Below are 19,245 nucleotides of genomic sequence, written 5' to 3' on the forward strand. Positions count from 1 at the left end.
AACCCTGCAAAAAAACTTTAAGTACAGCACTATGGGATTATCACCTCAGTGCACACAGCATAGAGTAATTGGTATGTTGGGTAATGGTGCCCAGACGAGATCCAGGGTGTGTTCTGGTGGGAATTCTTGATGCCACCAGGGATTCAGATCTCTATTCACATCTGCTGATATCATAGGTCCTGAGGACCAGGGGGTATTTTATCTTTCATGGAGTATGCTCCTCTTTTCTCATGAAAGACTCATGCCAGGCCAAGTATGACCTCTTCTAACCCTTGTGATTACTGTTGAGGAAACATAGTTCAGAAGGAGCTTAGTAACTGCATAACATATACATGTTTGGATGTTACTAAGTAGGGATTGAAGATAAAGCTAGAAAGAGGGTACCTTAGTGATTCCAAACCACAGAGACTGCAAAGTGGATCCTTGTTGGACTCTGGGAGCATTGAAGATTAAGCTGGTATTATGTTTAGCATCTTACTCAGGTAACATGAATGGCCATTCCTATTTCCCGGCTCTCAACCTGGTAATGAAAAGTAGTTCAAATATATGTTCAGGGACAGAGGAAACATATATACCATACCAAGTTCCAACTAGGAGGGGCCAAATGCATTAAGTTACTTAATCTGTACTTCTGTGGGCTCATGGGGCTCAAAATATGAGCACAGATATTGAGAGGGTCACAGAACCCCATATCCTAATGTTTCTGTGATGCTCCATCACTAGAGTAATTAGTTCAAATCATGATGACTGTGCTGGACCAATGTCCTCTCTGGTATACTACTAGGAGATGGCAATTTCCAGGGTTGGAGGAGGAGTCTGAGGAATACTTCAGCAAGTGCTTGTGTGGAAGACCAATAGCCAAAGTGTGTCTGGGAGGACTGTTCTTCCTTCTCCATTTCACTTCTGTGCTTATTCTGTCTACAAATTTCTGCACAGGAAATTCCAGGTAAGATAGTGCTGTTGCTTGAGGTTTTATTAGAAACTAGAGCATTGTGAGATTATCCTTTAAATCGAGGAAGACATTTGGTTAGCCCATGAGAATTCTTCCTGAGAAGGCACAAAAACAAAACAAAACAAAACATTGAACCAAAAAATGTAATTTAAGGGCCACAAGTAAGATTGAAAAATTATTAGGCGGGTTACCTAAGGGAGGAAGAGGAATAGAGTCAGATGGTGGAAAACTTGTACTATGGAGGTTTACAGATATAGTTAGAAACTAATGAGGAAAAAGAGATATGTATGGATAATTAGGTAGAAAGGATGTTTGTAGACCATCTTGACTTGGTTGGAGTAATCAGGGGGAGCAGTGTTGAAATTATTCTCTTAGTCTACAGAAGCTGAGTGTGAAATATGACATGACTGCCAAAAAAATCCTAGAGTGACTCTAGGGCACAGGAAAAATTAATGTGAGCTCTTTATTTCCTGGAAAAAAATGATATTTGATCAGAATGCATTCAGTCCTGTGGTTTTTGTTTTTATTTTTTAAGTTTTTTTAATACTCACATATTTTTAATTATTTGTGTTCACTCTTATGAATGTCATGATCCTCACAAGTCTTCCTAGAGCATAGGTATTGTTGCTTTGTTTTGTGTCAACACAGCATCCATTCACATTTTCAAAAATTATAATCAATAGTCAAATAAAGACAACATAAAATATCCTTTTACCTAGTCTGATATGACTATTCTATCATCTTCTTTTTCCAAGAAGAGTATGTAAAATATACAATCCTTTCCTCATTTAGGGGAAAAAATCCTTTTTTGTATTTTGTGTGAAATTTATTCTATCCCTACTGATTCATTCTCCTCCTTTTATATCTAGTTATTGAAATACTCAAATATGATATGAGGTTTTATTAATTCCTCTTATGTTTGATAAGAGGATGAAAATGAAATAAACACTTGACTTCTATAATATTAATGGATAATATTCTTATCAGCATTAGGAAGAAATGCACAAACTATGGTAGTTTGTGTTCCTGAGGGTTTTCCACATGGTCATTATTGGTGTTTATAACTATCCTATTTCACTTCCCAGTCCATATTTCCTTGGTTCATAGGTAGTCATTGTTTCTGGACTGGTAGGGTGACCCAAAACTTTCTTTCTGAAGGATGTGAGCTATTATCAGCATGATCTGACTTGGGCTTTACTTTTCTATTGCTCTACATTACAGGACCTGGGAGTTTGAAGAGGAACTTTAGAAAATGTCCCGATTTCATACTTCCTTTTCCTCCTCTGTATTGTGTAGTTGTAACAACTCAGTTTCCCCTTCCTAGTCAGAATCAATCACTCCGTGCCATAGGGTGAACTTCTTCACCTGCTGATTCAGTTATTATGAGGATCCTAAAGTGGCAGCAGGGACATCCCAACTCTCAGAAAATGGAATCACAAAATAAAAAACAAAGAAACAAAAAAAACCCACAAGTGTCCATTTTATGTTAAAAGTAGTCCAATACTATCAGGGTGCTATCAACTCAGGTTGTTTTTTGCTGTTGGCAGTGGGTATTTAGCAGTTGCTTCAGGCAGATTTACCTTGGTGAGTAGAAGTCCATTGTGCTAAATCCAGGGATAATCTTTACCCCTGCTACCATGCCTGGTTTGTTCATGGTTCTGTTTGGCAGATTCTAGAACTGAGTGAGGAAATGGCTGATAGCTAAAGAATGGGTAAATACTTTTTTGGATAAGATGATCTATTCTGTGGGTAGGAGTAATGAGGATTTATTTCTTGTTTCCACATGAATATTCTGAATATATCTTAACCAGATAATTTTGAAGTACTAGGAGACAAAAGGGTCACATGTTTCAGAAGAATGACTGTCTCCCATAGGCAAATTAAAGAACTGTGGATTTTTGCCTGAAGAAAGGGTTAACATTTGCTTTCATGCTGGATGTATTGTATTTTTTAGGCAGGTAACTGTTGTATTTGGAGATTAACCTGACTGAAAAAGATATGTGTGTTTCAAATTGACAGAAGATGGACTGTTGTGAATTTGTGATGTGTGAGGTTGGCTAGGATGAACTACATTTCACCAAATTCTCTCTAATCCATCTTTTCTGTTTAAGGTGGATCTTAGAGGAGTTTCCTGGGAGATTAGAGGCTAGAAAGGAAGCAGCCATCCTGTAGTACTAATATGTAGTTGCTGGTCAGCTGGCTCACACCTCACTGACATGGAGCAGTGGCTGGGCCTGCAGTTGCTCTACCTTCCCCAGGATTCTCTTTTAGGTTCTTTGAATTCTGGGCTAGGGGTGTGCATTCAGCCTCATTAGAAATCTGACCTAGGGCTGGGGATGTGGCTCAAGCGGTAGCGTGCTCGCTTGGTATGCGTGCGGCCCGGGTTCGATCCTCAGCACCACATACCAACAAAGATGTTGTGTCCACTGAGAACTAAACAATAAATATTAAAAAAAAAGAAATCTGACCTAAATTTCCCAGGTGCCTATATAAACATACCATATGGATCTAATCTGGATGTATATCCAAAAGTAACTAATGAAGAAATATAAATCAATAGCAGAATGATCAGTAGAGTAGAGGAAAGGGAAAAGAGAAAGGGAGAAGGAGAGAGAAAGGGGAAGTACTAGGGACTGAATTAAAGCAAATTATATTTTATGCGTTAGAATTATGTTAAAACAAACTCAAATATTTTGCATAACTAAAAACAGTCAATAAAAAAAGAATCCCAGCCACTGATTCCATAGGCAAGCACACCTGACATTTTTTTGTCTTCCTTTGTGGAGTTACAGCTCAAGCTTTCAGATTTAGTCTGCCTCTTGTCCGCCCTGCTTTATGCTATCTTCACCTTATAATGCCTGTTTTAAAAATATATATATATTTCAATAATTTCAGGTGCTGGATAATTACATGTAGGAAAAAAATCTCTCCACAAATGTTTTCTTGGATCAAAGTGCTTATCATCATGTATGAAGGATCCCATATTTTGGGCATCAAAATTTGTCTCTACTCCCTGTTTCCCCAGGGGCTGAGAAGGGAGCATGTGGCTGAGGAATCAGACATCTCTGCCAGACTTCATCCTTGAAGGGCTCTTTGATGACTCCCCAACCCACCTTTTTCTTTTCTGCCTGACCATGGTGATCTTCCTTGTTGCACTGAGTGGCAACACCCTCACCATCCTCCTCATCTGTGTGGATCGTGGACTTAACACCCCCATGTACTTCCTGCTCAGCCAGCTCTCCCTCATGGACCTGATGCACATCTGCACAACCATCCCCAAGATAACTACCAACTACTTGTCTGGCAGCAAGTCCATCTTCTTCCTGGGATGTGCCACCCAGCACTTTCTCTATTTGTCTCTGGGTAGTGCTGAGTGTCTTCTGCTAGCTCCCATGTCCTGTGACAGGTATGTTGCCATCTGTCATCCTCTGCATTACACTGTGCTCATGAGCAGGAAGGTGGCACTGATGATGGCCCTCACCTCATGGTTGGGGGCATCTCTGAACTCCCTAATTCACACAGTCATCTTGATGCACTTTCTTTTCTGTGGAACTCGGAAAATACACCAATTCTACTGTGAGTATCCAGCTGTTGTAAAGTTGGTGTGTGTTGACGTCACTGTTAATGAGACCACAGCATATATCAGCACCATAGTGCTTCTCCTCCTCCCCATCATCCTGGTTTCTACATACTATGGCTTTATCCTGCACAGTGTCATTGAGATGCATTCAGCTGGGAGTAAGAGAAATGCCTTTGCCACTTGCAGCTCCCACCTCACTGTGGTCTCTCTCTGGTTTGGTGCCTGCATCTTCTCATACATGAGAACCAGGTCCCAGCGCACTCCACGCAAGACAAAGTTGGTTCTGTGTTCTATAGCATCATTACTCCTACTCTGAATCCTCTGATTTATACTCTCTGGAATAAGGATGTAGCTAAGACTCCGAGGAGAGTGTTGAGGAGAGATTTTATCTCCCAATGAGTATACCTGTGTTTGTCTCAAATGTAGATGTTATTCTGAGTAAATCTCTAAGAGTTTTCAAGAGTCCAAATACCTTATGTTCTCTGACTACTCCAAGAATAAAGTGGTTTATGACTAACTTCACTTTTTTAACTTAGTCACAGGAAATCAAGCAGCATTGCGTATGTGTCTGCAATCATTCAGAGTATTAGAGAAATATCTTTACAAACCCCATTAAAAAAGACATATAATGGTCAGAGACAATGTAAAAATATTAAGATAAATATTTAAGGACATTTTCTATTATTATTTATTGCCAAGACTTATGTAAATTATGCCACCAGAGGGTATTTATGGAGTGTAAAATTAGAATGTGTTGCTTAATATCAGAATCATGGGAAGTAAAGGCTGTTTTGAACAAAAGGGTAGATGATACAAAATTTATACTCATAGACCTTTATAGTTCATTGAATCAGTGTTTATGAATTCATAAGGGAAGGAATAAAGAGGTAAGGGTATGGAGAGTGTTGGAGAGAGTCCCAAGAGAACAACAAAGGCTAAGTCTTCACGTTTGGCAATGAGGTGGTCACCTCCTTTTCATTACACAACACAGAGTACTTTGTAGAGACTCTTACCAAGCCCAGAGAAGGTCCAGCATCACTAGTAACTCAAGAGCAGCATCAATCTATCTTAAATTCATTTTTTTATTCACTGAGCAAATCAAGATTTCTTTTGTTCTGACATACATCTTTCTTTAAGAACAAAACATAAATCTTCAGGAAGATTCAGATTCTACTTTACAGGCTTTTCTCTTGACACAATCTTTAGAACATTGGTTTTTCTGGCTTAAGTAATGATTCCCTGTTGAATTTCAGAGAAATCTGAAAACATTAATATAGCATACTTAAAAGTAGTAAATGAAGCACCCAAACCAGAAGAAATTAGAAAAGGTAAATTTCAGATAATAATGCTGTATAAACATATGAAAACTACTTTTAAACTTGTATGTCTAGGATTTCTTCCATTTATTTTATAAGCTTTGTCAAGATTGGATAGTGAAAGCATATATACATCTGTCCATTCAACAAAATATTTTATGAGCATCTATTCACTACCATGCATGGGATAAATCATGTTGGCTTGTGTTTTTTTAATTTAAATTTTATCAAGAGAGTTGGAGATGAGGCTCAATGGATGAGCACTTGCCTAGCAATGGTGAGGCCCTGAGTTCCCTGGTACCACAAAGAAAAAAAAATTAAGTAAAATGGATGAATTTGAAAAATTTAAACCAGAGTCAAACTCTCTGTAAAGCTAAATAAAATGAACTTCATGGATGTTTCTTCAGGTTTTTTCATGCATGGGTTACATAGAAAACCCTGAGTAGGTTTTATAATTTGAAGTATATGAGTAGTCCTTCTCTTCTAAAAGAGTCCATTTATGCCTCTTGATTGAACCAATGCAGTTTAAAGATGGACAAAACCTTCAGGGAAATTTTATGCTTTCCCCCTCCAAGGCTCCTTTTTGTCTTTACTTCCAAGAGAAGTGCAAATGGGGAACATTTGAGTTCTACAGAGTTTTGAGAAGCACTTTTGTCCCATTCTGACCAAGGCATTCCTTTGCTGTCAAGGGTACTTTCAGCAGAGTATTATTCTGATCCCAGGAAAGGGAAGGGAAGACAGTTGTCATAGAGATTGAGAAATTCCTGCTGGGAAAGACTAGGAGCTTGCAGAAAGTACCTACCCTATCCCAGGTGTACTAGAGACTTATTTTTTATCAGGTCTAAGTTCCATATATGGACATACATGAAGCATAGCTACATGGCTGCCCTGAATCCTCAAAGAAAATGATATGCATATCTCTCCTCTCATTTCCCAAATGGAAAAAATAACAGATGGAGGAGGATTTACATATTAAATTAACAATCCCTAGAAATAAGTCATATAAGACCTTGCTTTTTATGACTCAGTGACAACTTTACATTTTTCATAGAAGTGATTCCACATTGATCAATAAATATAACAAATTACTATCTTTAAATTTCAAATAATTTGCAAATATTTTCTGCATACTGAGAAACGTGTGTGCATGTGCATACACAAACACACACACACACACACACACACACACACACACACAGAAAGAGGGAGAGAAATATCATTTGTAAAATTTTAAAATTAAAAAGAACAAAAAATGACAGCCATGAAATCTAATTCTAATTCAAGTCACTTCTTAAATATTTACTGAATGCTTTGCATGGGTGAGGTCCACTTACAAGTCACCACTTGGAGTTTATGAAAGGCATAAATAAGATGATGTAGTTAAGGTGGATGATGTACTAAGATACAGAAAAAATAGGCTTCCAGGTGCTGTGGTTGTGGCTCGGTGTTAGAGTGCTTGCATAGCCTGTTTGAGGCACTGGGTTCAAGTCTCAACACCACATTTAGAAAACTAAATTTAAAGCAGAGTCAAACTGGTTTAAATATAGTCCTATGAATGGGATGTTATAATAACAAAATATTAACTTAGATGATGAAAACAGTTTGCAGTAACCAATAACAAAATGGAGGAGGGAAGGAGTCGTGCATTAGATGGGGTGGACTCCTTGGAAGAGTTTGTATATTGAACTAGAATTTGAAGGATGAGAAGAAGTGGGAAATAAGAGTCAGAAATAGTTATTACTGAAATGAAAAAAAAGTAGTTTTTCTGTAAAAGGACTCCTGAGGTCAATCAGGATTACCCTAGACTGTATAAATCCTTCATAATGTTAAGAAATTATTGATATCACTGATTCTCAATTTTGTCTGAGAATGAGAACTGAAGGATAGAAGATCAGTATACAAAAAGAAACTGTGTTTCTATAGACTGTGATAAAAGGAAAATTAAGAAATGAAGAAAATAGTTCAATTTATGATATCATTGAAAAGAACAAATACTTAGGAATCAAACTGACAAAAGTGCAATACAGGTCTGGGGCTGTAGCTCAGTTGGTAAAGTGCTAGCCTAGCACATGTGAAGTACTGGGTTTGATCCTCAGCACTACATAAAAATAAAATATATTGTGCCATCTATTATATAAAATATTTTTAAAAAGCCAAAAATGTGAGTAAAACTGGTACAATAATAACTAAAAAACACTGTTGAAATAAATTAAAGAGAATCTACATGACTAACAAAAAACATTCCAGATTCACGGTTCAGAAAACTTAATATCAGCAAAATGGCAGTACTCTTGAAATCAGTTTGCAGATTAGAATGACCTTTGTAAGAGAATCTTAGCTGACTTTTTTTGTAGAAATTGGCAAATTGATTTAAAATTCAAATTGAATTTAAAAGGACCCCCAAATAGCCATAATGATCTTGAAAATCAAAAATAAAATGAAAGATTCACATTACTTGATTTAAAAACTTAACGCAAACCAAAAATACATTTTTAGTGATAAAGCAAAATGGTAAAACTATTAGAGAAAAAAGTTTTGGTGGTTCTTTATTAAGTGAAACACAGAATTATTGGTCCTGGCAGATGGGTAACATGTAGTTAAATGAAATATGATTTGAAGTTCATAAAGAAACCCACCTGTCTATGACCTGTGGACTTTTGAGAAAGGTGCCATTGCCACTGAATGGGGCAGACACTCTTCAAAAAATGAAACTGGAACAACTGAATAGCTACATGCAAAACAATAAAGTGTTGTCCTTACCTGACTCTGTATGTAGAATTTAACTCAAAATTGTTGAAATACGAACGTATGAGAGTTAAAGCTAAGCAATTCTTGGCAGGAAATCACAACAACTGTGTAAATCCATATGACCTCAATGGAGCCTGAGATTTGATACTTAAATTACAAACAATATAAGGAAAACACATAAATGACACATCATTCAAATGTAAGTTTCCGTGACATGTTGAGTTTTTAACATTTTTATAAATAGTATCATATTACATGCATTTTCTGTCAATTGATTTTCTTTTATGAACTTTACAGCTTTGAGATTAACACATTTAAGATTTTGAAATCTAGTTCATTCATTTGAATGGTTGACGTATGTAGTAGCTTCCATGAAAGTAATAAATTGCAAGAAAAACTAAAAACTTTGTGCTTTAAAGGAAAATATCAAGAAAGTGAAAAGACATCTATAGAATAGGACAAACCTGTTGTAAATCATAATCTAAGAAGGACTTCTATGAAGACTATATAAAGATTCTTAAGCCTCAAAATGAAAAGACAAATTCTTTGGGTATACTTGCGCAAAAGACTTGGATAGATATTTTTTTTAAATATTTTTATTAGTTATGGATGGACCTTTATTTATTTGCTTATATGTGGTGCTGAGAATTGAACACAGTACCTCACACATGCCAGGCAAGTGCTCTACCACTGAGCCACAATCCCAGCCCATGGATAGATATTTTTTTAAAGTAGTGGATCTGTCTTAACTTTCCTATTTACACAGATAAATACACCACAGTGAATTTCCACATCCTGTTCATCCTCAAGACTGGGATTCTTATTAGAATAAGATGTTCTCTATTTTGTATAAATATGTCAAAATATACTCTCCTGTCATGTACACCTAAACAGAACAAATAAAAAAGTAACTAACATTGCTCAGTACTAGTAATCAATAGGATGATACAAATGAAAACCACAGGAGATGCCATCTTACATTCACTACAATGTCTAAAATTAGAGGTAGAAACAAAGTCTTAGAAAAGACATGAAGTAATTGGAACTCTCATACATTTTTGGTGAGAAAGCAAAATGGTACAACTATTATAGAAAATATTTTTGGTGGTTCTTTATTAAGTGAAACACAGATTTATTGCATAAGCCATAAATTTCACTCCTGAGTATACACTAGAAGAAATTGAAAACTAGAGTTCACAACAAGTTTCACAATATTATTCATAACAGCACTATTCACAATGGCCAAAAGGTGGAAATCACCCAAATGTTCATCAATGATGGATAGATTACCAAATTGTGATAAATAAATACAATAAAATATTATTTGGTCATAAAATCTGAGGTACTGATAGATATTTCACTTGTAAACAAAATGCTAAATGATAGCCATTTACATCACAAAAGACTACATATAACATGACTCTATTTTTATAATGTAAATGGTATCTTAACAAAGTTGTTATTTGAAAGAGAAAAAGAAATGCTAGTTCACATAGTAATTATAAGAAAAAGTGGATGAAAGACATCTAAATCTCTGATGCTCTTCACTTTTTTTTTCACAAAGGAATCTTGTGAATTGTTGAGGTAATCAACATTAACTGTCTCTGGATGTAGCTGGCCCTTTGGTCATGCCCCTGCAAACCCCTGTTCCACTCAGTGTGAATGAAGATAGTGTGGCATCCTTCCTCTGTGTACCAGGATGTTCTAGTCATTATGCCTTCACTGTAGGCCCCAAAGATTCTGAATAGAGAAAACACACAATATTTAAATCTGTGCCATTTTACCCTCCTTCTGCTACACATGCAGCAAGAAGTAGGACCAGCACAGATCCACACACTATCAGAATTATCTGTTGACCAATGGCTGGTTCTTGTTTCCATCACATGTGAGAATATGGCTTCTCTGCCAGCAATATTCCCACCCCATGCAGGAAGCACCTTGCCTGTCCAGGGCTCCAGGACTCAGCATCAGAGTAGGTCTCCCAAATACTAGCCCACGCAAGACTACTGGATACCTTTGTGAGACCATCCATGGCAGTGGCAGCAGCACCCCCCAAAGAACTTTTGGCCACCAACTCAAGCAGTAATCACAGATGCTGCTTCCATTGAGGACACCTGAATCATCCCATGAGTAAGAACTCAGTCTGCCACCCCTGTGTGGACCCTCATCTACCAATGTGGGAAATCCCCTGATCACTGCCATCTTGGGACTCTGCAGCAGCTGACATAATCACCTATGCACAGTGCCTGTCAGCACCTAGGAAATTCACACAGGCTCTGAAGTCAGCTGACACTGCCATCAACAGAGCTTGCTGCTGAACTCATCATCCAACACCATTGCCAGGCTTCCTCCACCACAAAAGACACCCCACCGCTGAAAGCAGGAGCCTCTATCTTGAGTCACCTTTATCACCATCTTCCTGGTACTCAGTTTCTAACTCCCCACTTTCCCCAGCAGCTTCTAACTCTGCACAATGACACGCTCGTTACTTTCACCAACCTGAGGGCAGAGACACCAGGTAACAACAGAGGACTCCACCTATTGGTTGAGAAAAGAAGCAGGAAAGATACTGATAAACAACTATAGCAAGCTCTGTGTCTTTCTTCAATATTTTTTCCCTCTCTCTCTCTCTCTCTCCCTCTCTCTATTTCCCACTCCTTCTCCTTTAACTTGCCCTCACATCCCCAACATATGTGAAACCAAATAGTTTGCATGAATTAGTATTTTGAGTTTGGGACGTCTGAATAGTATATTACATTATGTTGTACATTCTTTTAATACTATTTTATTTTTTAAATTTTAAAAATCTTTTTCCTTTTTTCCTTAAGGTTCTTCTATTTTAACATTTTTTTTACTTTATATATCTGTGTGTTTGTTTTATGTACTCTACTATCTTCCCACTTAATTGTCTACCCAAACGTACTTCCCATCCTTCTACTAATTTTCCTTTTTAGATTTCTCTTTCACACTTTCTAAGGTATAACAACTCTATATCCTCACCTCCTACCTCCTCACCATATCATTCTATTCCTCACCCCAGGTTCCTTGTCTACCATCAGAATCTGTAAATCATTTTATAAGCCTACTGAGTATATTATAGAAGTTAATTCACCATTTTTGTACATTGTGAACAAACTGTAGCAAACATTTGTATTTTTAGGATGTATATTTGTTTATATGGGATCTGATAACATTATTTTTCACTTCAAAGAAGAGGTATTGGGTTCCTACAGGAGCATAATAAGCATATACGGTAAAATAGGTACCACCTATATACACAGTGCTAGAAGGAAAGACATGAAACTGAAACCTATACCTCCCTCACCCCATCTATGCAGACTTATTTATGTGCCTTGCAATTGGTCCAGAACGAGGTCTGAAAGCCTCTAGCTGCAGCATACAAAGAGGAACTCAAAACCCCATCGCTGCCACATCCCTTCAAAGTCGGAGACACCGTCTAGGTACGCAGGCACCAGAGCAAGAACCTCGAACCGCGGTGAAAAGGACCCTACTCTGTTCTGCTGACCACTCCTACTACAATCAAGGTGGACGGCATCACCACTTGCATCCACGCTTCCCACGTGAAGGCTGCACATCCACAGGAGTCCGCAGACACCCCTCCGGATCCAGAATGAAAATTGCAACGCACCCAGAATCCGCTGAAGATAAGACTCACTCGCTGTTGATTTTTCTTACCTTGTATTCTTTATTCCCCCTATTGAATGCAAGCCCCCATGTGACCACTACTGAGAGGTTAGCCAAGGGATGAAGAAAAAAATTTTGAAGCCCAGCAAGGGTGATTTGAAAGCTGGTTTAATAAGTCTCTTTGGTTAACTACTATACTATCCCTGATAGCCAGCCCCTTGATTGTGTTGCTGTTGATTTTAACGTTTGGACCCTGTATTTTTAACAAATTGATGCAGTTTATAAAAGACAGGCTTTCTGTAGTACAAACCATGGTCCTTACACAGCAATATCACTTGCTTCAACAACAGGCTGAATCTGGACCTGAACAGGCAGATCTATGGATATAAGATTATATCCATGATAAAGAAAAGGGGGGAATGAAAGACCCCAGCCCAAAAGCCTGAAGCTTAATGTTAAGAAATACAACCTTTTGCCTTACAGTTACAAGATGCTTCCTCCTCACCACGGCGCAACCCCCCCTTGCAACCCATATGTTAACACCCTCATGTCAAAACTCCACCAGTTGCACGTAATACTCCAAGCCCTATACAATGCTCCCACCAAATGTTCCATATAGATAATCCTGGGAAATAGGTAAAAACGGGAACAATGAAGGTAAAAAAGGGAACAATAAGGACGGGATGTAATTTATGGGTTTCTTTTCTGAGAACGTAAAGTGGAAAAAAACAAGTTTACCCCCCAGGTGACCCCAGGACTGAATTCCGAGGAACCTATAGAATGGCTGTTGCTGTGCTAAGCTGAAAACTGACCCCCGCTCCCTATAAAAACTCTGTACCCCCGAGCCCGGGTGTGCAAGCCACCAAAGCTACGGCCGAGGTTTGCTGTGCACCCATAGGCGCCTATGAGAATAAACCCTCCTGCTGATTGCATCCAGTGTCTCACGTGCTCCATTCTGGTTTGGGGTCTCGGGGTCTTTCAAATCTTAAAGGCTAAAGTACACACAAATTAGATCAAAGTCCATGTCAATATCTTGGTACTATATATATGTAAAGTTGTTGATAGACCTTCTATTTTATTTACTTATATATGGAGCTGAGAATTGATTCTAGTGCCTCACATGTGCCAGACAAGTGAGCTCCACTAAGCCCCAGCCCCAGCCCCCTGGTACATTTCTATGGGGGATATTGGAGATTGAACTCAGAAACACTTGACTACTAAGACAAATCCCCAGGATTTTTTTTTTTTTTATTTAGAGACAGGATCTCACTGAGTTTGTTAGCACCTCGCTTCTGCTAAGGCTGGCTTTGAACTTTTGATAATTCTTTCTCAGCCTCTTCAGCAACTGGGATTACAGGCTTGCACCAACACACCCAGCCCCTGATACATTTATAATACCTGTTTTATGTAGATTTTAACCAGTAGGCTTAACTTTTTTTCTAATATATATTTGATTTGAATCCATAAACTAGAAATCAGTGAAACAGAATCTATTTTTTATCTCCAACACTGCTTTTGGTTATGACGTTGTCTGAGTTAAGATTCTCCATTAAAGAATATATTATGTCTTGTGATCTCATTCTGATCTCCCATAGGACATAGTTCTGAGTTTTAGAATATCTGAAACAAGGTTCCCAGAGATTCCAAATTTTTTGGAGTATTTATAAAACACCACTCTCTGAGTCTTGCCTTCCAGGGACCAGTTTGAATTTTAAGTGTGTAGCTTTTGAAGGGATGGACTAATTGGATGCTTTGCAGCAGGAAGACATTTTCTGATATGCTTTCTATCTAAATGATACTTTATTTGTTTTCTTTTATTAGACACTGTGAATAAAGGTACAATAAAAATAGATGTGTGGCAATATATTTAGCAAAAGGATTCCTAATTTTTTACATATACACCCAGAGTTATTATTACTAGATGGTATGGCATTTTTTTCACCGAGAATTATTATTTATATTTTTTTTATTTATTTAAATACTGGAGATTAACCCCAGGGCAATTTACCAGTGTGCTACATACCCAGTCTCCAACACTTTTATTTATTTATTTATTTTTGAGAGAGGGTTTTACTGATTTTCTTAGGACCTTGCCAAGTTCTTGAGGCTGGACTTTAACTTGAGAATGAATCCCTATTTTTCTACCTCTTATTCTCATAAGCCACTGGGAGTACAGGTATGTATGATTTTACACTGCTACCCCAAATTATTACTAGTGGATTATGTGGCATTTTTATTTTGGGCTTTTAAAGTATCTTAACACTTTTATAAAAATATATTTATTAAATTTATATTGTCACCAACATTTTTACATATTTGTGTACCCTGGAATCCCTATTAATTATGAGATATTTGCTTGGTTTTGTGTGGTTTGGTGCTGAGTATTGAACCCAGAGGTGCATACCACTGAGATACATCCACATTCTTTTTCATGTTATATTTTGAGACAGGCTCTCATTAAGTTGATTGTACCCTTGTTATGTTACTGAGGCTGTCTTTGTACTAACAATTTTCCTGTGTCATTTTCCATAGATTCTAGAATTTCAGGCATATGCCACCATACATGACAATTTTAGATTTTTATAATAGCCATTCCAACAGCACTGCATAGGCTGAATAAAATTTATTTGATTAATGCATTAAATCCCTGAGGCAAGTTTATGTGAAGTAGCCAGTGTAGGAGTGTTGTGTAAAGATTAGCAAGGATTTTGGAATGTGATAGACATTATTATCTAAAGTGCATATATGGGGATAGGGATGTGGCTTATGTGGTAGTGCACTCGCCTGGCATGCGTGAGGCTGGGGTTCGATCCTCAGCACCACATACAAACAAAGATGTTGTGTCCGTCGAACACTAAAAAAGAAAAATATTAATTTTTTTCTCTCTCTCTCTCTTTAAAGTACATATATGAAGACAAAAATTGATATGAACATAGTTTATATACAAACAGAGGTATAATAAATTGTCCTCTATGTCTAATAAGAATTGCGATGCATTCTACTATCTTGTATTTAAAAAATAAAACAAAAAAAACTCTTTATATGTTTTTATGAGAATCAAACTCAGTGCTTTGCACATGTTAGCAATGTAGTCTACAACTCAGACACAACTCTAGCCCATGTACCCAGCTTTTTATACTCTCTTTGTAGTAATCAGAAACAACTTTAAAAATTAAAATTGCATTTATATCACTTTTCCTAGTACAGTAATGTATTACTAACTAAAATTATTCTTAGTATTTTTAAAAAATAATCTAATGGATGACTGTTATTTTTTCCAGAGATTAATTTATCACTTCTTTAGGGCTTGGTGAATAGTCTTTTTTTTCACAATATAGATGTCTTATATTGTCAAATGGGTCCATGCTAAGTGTGTTGAAAATAGTGATTCTAAAAGTTCACACAATCTACACATTTCCAAGACTATAGGGGAAAGGGAAAGACAATATTCACAGTCATGAAACCATTTCCCATGGAAGCATAGTATCAGTGTCGAACCTGGAGTGTAATCCATATCTTTCAGTAGTAAGGTTGTTTAAGAACCACAATCATAGGTCTTTGAGATCCTCTAAAGTACACTGAATGGCTTTAAATCACTTATTCTTCTTCAAAATAAAATTTCTGCTACCTACTTAAAAAATAAAGCACTATGAATGAGAAAGGTCAATGAGACTTAAGTTCTATGGAGGTACTGAGGTTGACCTTTAATTATAGTTTATAAATAGTCAAATAAGAACGGCCTTAGAGTTGTCTCATCTTTTGCAAGACATGATATGGAGTCCTTAGATGAACTGACATGAAATAATGAAAATGCATTTCAGGGAAGTGATATCACAGAACTTTTCAGGGTAGAATCTTGGAAATGTGGGAAAAATATATTAATATACATATGCATTTCTATAGAAAAAAATAAGTAATAAGTACATGAGTAAGAGGGTAAATTCATTGTGCCTCATGCATTGTAGGTTGAAGTTAATGATAAAGTAGTAACTGAGGAGATACAGAACTCTATAATTGTGGAAGACATTAATAGCAATTTAGAAAAAGAAAATATAGTCAAATCCCTTTAGATTTGCCTATGTCCTCCGTTCCTCTTATGAATTTGATTCTGTCAAATGAGATTATGTGGGTATGGTTCTCTCTGAATATATATTTTCTTTTGTTTTTAGGATTATGTAAGGTAGGTCATGTCTTAAACTCACTTTGGGGGCCCTTTTACCTCCTGTTTTGGACTGCAGAGCAGAGACTCACCTCACTCATTCTGTGCAATGAATTGACTTTTGTCAATCTTTGCAAACAATGGTTGGAAGAACAAGCACATTGGAGGGTCTTTCATATCTTATAATATGCTTGTCAGACCCTGTGGGTGTCCTGTCTAGTGGAAATCTTTGCAAGACTCCTCCTGGCAAATTTATAAATGGACTGCTGCTTGCCTTGAAGATGGGCAACACCTACCATGATTCTAAGTTCCTGTATTCTTCCTGAATTTTGGCCACTCTCTGAAGGGGCTCGTAGTTTTGTGTCCAAGATGGGTACCACCTTCAAGCTCTGTGACATGGCCATGGACTGGATTGCTGAAGGGAATGCCAAGCATCTCAGAAAAGTCACAAATTAGCATGACTGGTAAGGATCTCTCTGGAGAATCCCTGCTTTGATAGATAGCCACCCAAGTTGCATGATTAGAAGCTGTCAGTGCCACAGTATTCAATTAAAAAAATGTATTTCCCCAGGCTTTTTTTCTTACCTATTGTTCTGTTCCCCTGAATGTCAGGGAGGTCTTTGCCTTAGGGCATGCCTTTGGAAATCCTCAAGAAAACAGTTTCAAATGGAAATGAAGAGGCCTGATCTGTGCCTTTTAGGTAAAGTGCTTTGTAAAAGCTGTGTCTGAATCAGACTCTTGGCCCTGTGTGTGGCTGTGAATTACATTCTCAGCACCTCAGGAAACTCAAGAAAAATCCCATGTGTCCATTCAAATCTAAAAGGATGAAAAAAAAGTGTAATATTGGATGAAGTATCTTGCCTTCCTCTGGTCAGGCTCCTGACCCTTATGAAGTAAGAACAGGGATCCTCTGGGTCAAATGAGTTGTTGCAAGCGCTCCAGTGACTAGCACACAGGTGTTTGGGTGTTTTCATGAGTCCAGTACACATAAAGAATCTACCCCTGGCAGGCAGGAGGCCTCGAATTTGAGAAGCAGAGCAGTATTAACTACAGGCTCATTTTATCTATCCTGTTTCTCAGGAAAGGTGTCCAGGCCACCATGAAATTTGGCACATGATGGGCATGAGAGCTTACTTTGCACACCATCTTAGACTGCTCCTCCTATGGAAACCCCCAGCCAGAATGTTATGATGAGTGTCTGTATGCAAGAAGATGAGAGCCATGTGGGTGTGTTTTTGTTAGAATAGTAGTCTTTTGTGTGGTGGTTGGAAAAGATGAGTGGGTCCACCTCAGCTTTAACTCTGGTGTGATGCCATTAGAGACTCAGTTCTGGAACTGATCTCAGAGAACTCTTGTCATGAATCGTGTTGGGATTTTACAAGGCCAGGCATTAGAGGAGCCTTTGGAAACTGAGATCTAGGCCGAGGGTGGCTTTCTCCACAGCACTGGGAATCTCAGCCAGGATTTCACATGATTTTGCTGTTAAAGCCTTTTCAGCTCTAGTTGAGAGCCAAAACGCACATGAACCTCATATTTGAGACCCCAATGGGCCTGGATTCCTGTGACCGACCTTTCACCACTTCTTGGGAAGCCTTGCCTGCATGCGATCTTCAGAGCTTTCACTGAAAGGAGATTTCTCAACACTTAATGGCTCCTGAATGAATCAGAACCCACAGTGCCAACTTCTTCATTCTGGAAATATGGCTAGGCTAATACCATGAAGTTTTTGAGAATCCCATGACCAGAAATCCCTGGAGAAAATTTAGATCTCCTGTTGCTCATCATGACTGAACCAAAGAGTGCCATTTTTGACCGAGTGGAATTCACGACCATGGTGAAGAACGAGATGCCAGTGAGTAGGAGCCAGCAGGGAACTGGGCCTGGAGCAATGGAGTGCAGGTGTGTGATCAAAAATCAGTGGTGGGCCCCTGTGGTTCTGTCCTTGGCTTCCAAATGACATGTGACTGACAAGGAGCATCCAGTAGACCCTGAAATATAAAGGCATGTTGTTATGGGGAGAAGATTTGTTGCGATGCTCAGAATCAAGTTGCTACGCTCAAGTGGGAAAGATATATGGGATGGCAGCCCAGTTTGTGTTTTTTCCTTCAGACCCTGACTCACCCCATGTGACAGAGCTCCCTCCAGCACTGTGTCCTGGTTGACCTTTGTGTATTTCTAAAACAAACACCAATCTTCCAGGGAAGCTGTGAGAAATGTTATTAAAACTGGAGGGTGAGCCAAAGGCTTCACAATCCACCGAGGGAGACATTCATACCCTGATGGCCACAGTTACCTACAAAGAGATGATTCAGCTGTGCTGCCTCCTGTTTGTATTGGAAAACATGAAACCATGTCCTCCTGTTCACAGACTCAGACCAAGCTTTGATGGTCTTACTACAAAGGAAGCCAAAGCACATAGCTATTTTTCTAGTGCACAAATGTCAGAGGCAGAGAGACAAGAAGTCATTAGGCCAGCAAAGCTCCCATGTTTGTGGAATGTTTACCCTGTCCCCTACTTTGGGAATCTCTTCTGCCACACCCAAGTTTGTGAGCTCCTCAGAATTTCCAATTCTAGATATGTATTCATAGATTTTTTTCCTCTTCTCCTCTCATTGTGTCTTATTTGGGGTGATAGAAATGTCAAGGCATTGTGGTGGATGACAGTGGAAGATGTTTATGTGGCACATGTTTGCATATATATTAGACTCATTTTCTGTTTTGCCATTTGAAATATTGAATCTCTGACACTAACCCATAACCTACTAGACTCTGACTACTTATCCTAACATAGATAAAAATAATCCTAAAGGAATAGAATAGAGGCATTTGATGGGAGGCATGGTGT

The 19,245-nt window shown here is 38.1% G+C and overlaps 1 pseudogene; it reads left to right on the top strand.

Moving 5' to 3' along the window:
• The first annotated feature begins 3,983 nt into the window (after nucleotides 1–3,983).
• Nucleotides 3,984–5,029, top strand: LOC144373700 (olfactory receptor 2AE1-like; annotated as a pseudogene).
• The last annotated feature ends 14,216 nt before the right edge of the window (nucleotides 5,030–19,245 follow it).

This window comes from Ictidomys tridecemlineatus, unplaced genomic scaffold (genome assembly GCF_052094955.1).
Source record: "Ictidomys tridecemlineatus isolate mIctTri1 unplaced genomic scaffold, mIctTri1.hap1 Scaffold_46, whole genome shotgun sequence".
Classification (NCBI taxonomy): Eukaryota; Metazoa; Chordata; class Mammalia; order Rodentia; family Sciuridae; genus Ictidomys; species Ictidomys tridecemlineatus.